Raw genomic sequence first — 3691 nt, forward strand, 5'->3', positions numbered from 1 at the left:
TGACCAACCAAACTTGAATGCCAGACAAGCTAGATGGTTGGCCACGATCAATGAGTTCAACTTTGAGATTAGGTACATTAAAGGTAAAGAGAACATGGTTGCAGATGCTCTTCGCAAAATATTATAGGTAAATCACATTGCAGCTACAAGTTCATACAGGATAGATCTATAGGATCTAATCTTGCAACAAGGTCAGCAGGATGACAGGTACATGGAGCTTATGCACAGGTTACAACAGGGTACAATTGATTAGGATGGGGACTATCATCTCACAACATATGGCTTAGTCAAATTTAGGGACAAGATATATGTACCAGATAACAGTGAGCTCAAGAAGCTTATCTTGACATAATTTCATGCTAATATGTATTTAGGTCACCTAGGATATCAGAAGACATTGGAAGCAGTGAATAAGTTTCTACTATTGGCCAAATTGGAAGAAGGAAGTGGCAAAGTTTGTGGCTAGGTTCTTGGATTGTCAACAGGTAAAATCATAGTGTAAGCATCCAGGTGGATTACTACATTTGATTCTGATTCCAGAGTGGAAATGGGAGGTCATTTCCATGGACTTCATTATAGGTTTTCCGAGGACATCTAGACAACATGATTCTATTATGGTTGTGGTTGACAGGTTGACAAAGGTAGCACACTTCATTCCAGTGAAGTATACATATTTAGCTAATGATGTAGCATAGGTCTTCATCAGAGATGTAGTGAGGTTGCATGGTGTATCAAAGAAAATTGTGTTAGATAGAGATGCTAAGTTCACTTCTAGATTTTGGAAAGAGTTATTTGCAGGTTTGGGTACAAAGTTGGCCTTTAGTACAACTTATCATCCACATACAGATGGAAAAACATAGAGGTTCAACAAGATTTTTGAGGACATGTTGAGGATGTATGTGATGCATCAACAACGAAAGTGGGAAGAGTATCTTCCACTGGTTTAGTTTACTTACAACAACAAATATTAGGAGTCACTAAGGATGAGTCCATTCGAGGCACTATACGGGCAGAGATGTAATACTCCCATCAGCTGGAGTGATCCATTGAACAAGGTATTAATAGGACCAAACATGTTGACAGAGATGGAGCAAGAAATGCAGGTTAACAAGAGGAATCTAAACGCAACACAAGACAGGCGGAAAATTTATGCAGGTCAACAAAGGTTGTTTAAGGAGTTTCAAGTTGGGGAATATGTGTACTTGTGCATCAAGCCCAAGAAGAGATCCTTGAGGATTGGATCATGTTCCAAGTTGGCACCTCGGTTTTGCGGGCCTTTCGAGATCCTTGAGAGGATTGGACCAGTGGCCTATCGACTTGTACTACTTCTGATAGTGAAAGTGCATGATGTTTTCCATGTTTCATTACTTAAAAGATATGTGAAATATGTTGATCATGTGATTGATTGGTTTGTATTGCAGGTGGAACCAGAAGGAGAATTCCAGCCGGAACCTCAATGCATTTTGCAGAGAAATATGCTCATGCTCCAGAACCGATAAATCGAGTAGGTTAAAGTGCAATGGAAGCACTTTGGGCTCGATGAAGCTTCTTGGGAGATGGTTGATCAGATGCGGGCTATGTATCCTTCTTTATTGTCTAGTTGAGCGAATTTTTTTGGAATATGTTTTGGTGTGATGTTTTGGCACATGTGTGTATATGTATATGGATGTAAATACCACCATGAGTTGTGTTATAAAGCTCCAATAAGCATATGGGTGTCATGTCATTATGGTTGTCATGTTGTTATGTTTCTCATGTTGGTTTGCTTCTCAGCAGGATGATCATTGTAAATACTACAACAAGCTAAGTTATAAAGCTCCATGGGTAGTATGTTTTTCTTTTCAGCAGTCTTGTTGGTTGTAGGTGTCATTGAACACCGAGGATGATGTTCCCCAAGGGGGAGGGTTCTATAACAACCCTGGTAAAAAATCCATGTAATAAAGTTAATAAATGAAAAATAATAACCAAGGTCATGGGACACGTATTCCAAGCTGAATGTTGGAAAAACACATAGTGATGGGGATCACTTGTGATTAATTAATGGCTATGGAAATTGGCAAAGGAAATGGAAAAGACTTTGGAAAGGCATGAGGCATTAATTGACATTTTATTTATGAAAATAATGGAAAATAGAAGAAAAGGAAGGTGAAAGGTCACATGTTGCATGTGAGGAGGAAAATGAAGGAAAATAATGGAAAATTGAAGAATTAGAGGCCTCATTAATAAAAAGGATTATGAGGATCAGATGACATAATTTGTCAATTTTAACTTGGAGCTCTCTCTATTCTGTCTCTCTCATACACTTGGAAACTTAGAGTTTCTTGGAGCACTCTTGGAGGAGTGTGGAATATTTTGGATTTGGAGAAAGAAGGAAAATGAATAGCGGGAAAGCGCAAGAGGACAATGGGATCAGTAGCTATAGCGGGTTTTGCTTGCAACTACCGAGTTTCATGTATGATTTCCTTTCTAGTTTTGGCATGCATGGCACATGCATGTGGGTTCTTGGTCATGATCTGTCATTGACATGGAGGTTTTCCTAGATTGATAATGGTTTTTCCTAGCCTTTCCATTTCCTGGATAACCATGGTGTTGTGGGTTTTGTCTTTTTATTTTTTATTTTTTATTTTTTATTTTTTTTTTATGGTTGGTTCTCATGTTTCTTATGGTTGTGGGTTGAGTTACTAGTTCCTGGATCCTTGGTTGGACAAAAGCTTTCGAAGCCCTATAATAGATTGGGTTGAGTTATTAGTCCTAGAAGCCATGGTTGGACAAATGCTTTGGAGCCTTTGGTGGGTTGAGTTACTAGTCATGGAAGCCCTAGTTGGAAAAACTCTCTAGAGCCTGACAACAACTGTGGGTTGAGTTACTAGTCCTAGAAGCATTGGTTAGAACGAACCCTTTGGAGCCCTGGAAAACTTGGGTAGAGACCGATCTAGTGATGGTTAGTGATGTCTGACCATGAGGTGGAATCATTGGTTGAGGGTTGAGGTGGTTTGGCCTTTGGAAGCTCTAGTTTGGTTTTGTTTGATTTGTTTCATGAGATCCCACATTCATGCTTAGAATATGGTGCATGGGTGATTGGTTGAAAGAGAGATTTGGTTCAGCCCAATCTACGGTCAGGTGGTATCTGGAAGTCCCTAAATTGGTTGGTTTTTCATATGTTATTAAGAGCTCCTTTTCCATTGGTATTTTATGAGTAACTGTGTTTTCTATTATGTGGCTTTAATGGTTGTTTCCTCATTGATATATCTTTGGTTATTTGTTGGTTACAAGCATGTTTTATGAGAGTTATGATGTAAGGTTCTCATCATGTTTTGGTTAGTATATGAAATTTTAATGAATGAATGACTTAATAGATAGAAATGCAGCTATTGTGAGGAGATACTAGTCCTCTTTGACGATTCTCAGATAAGTATGAGACCCCTATGCTCATATATGTTGTTGTTACCTTTAGATTACATGTTTGTGATATTTTTAACGAAATGCTTGTCATGGCTAGTAGGGTTCAGATCAAGTCCTTTTTCAAGGTTTTGCATTAGTATCCTCATTCCGTTGTTATTTATCATTTTTTAAAGTTTCATGAAGTTCTGGGCAGTGGCTTGAGACTTAGCCCTGAAAAAGTGGCTCAAAATCTGGGGTCGCTAACACAAAACTGCCTGAAAAAGTCTAGAGTCATTGGCATCCTTTTTGT

The sequence above is a fragment of the Pinus tabuliformis genome, chromosome J (genome assembly GCF_031772625.1).
Source record: "Pinus tabuliformis cultivar Carrire ecotype Pingquan chromosome J, CPIR1, whole genome shotgun sequence".
NCBI lineage: Eukaryota > Viridiplantae > Streptophyta > Pinopsida > Pinales > Pinaceae > Pinus > Pinus tabuliformis.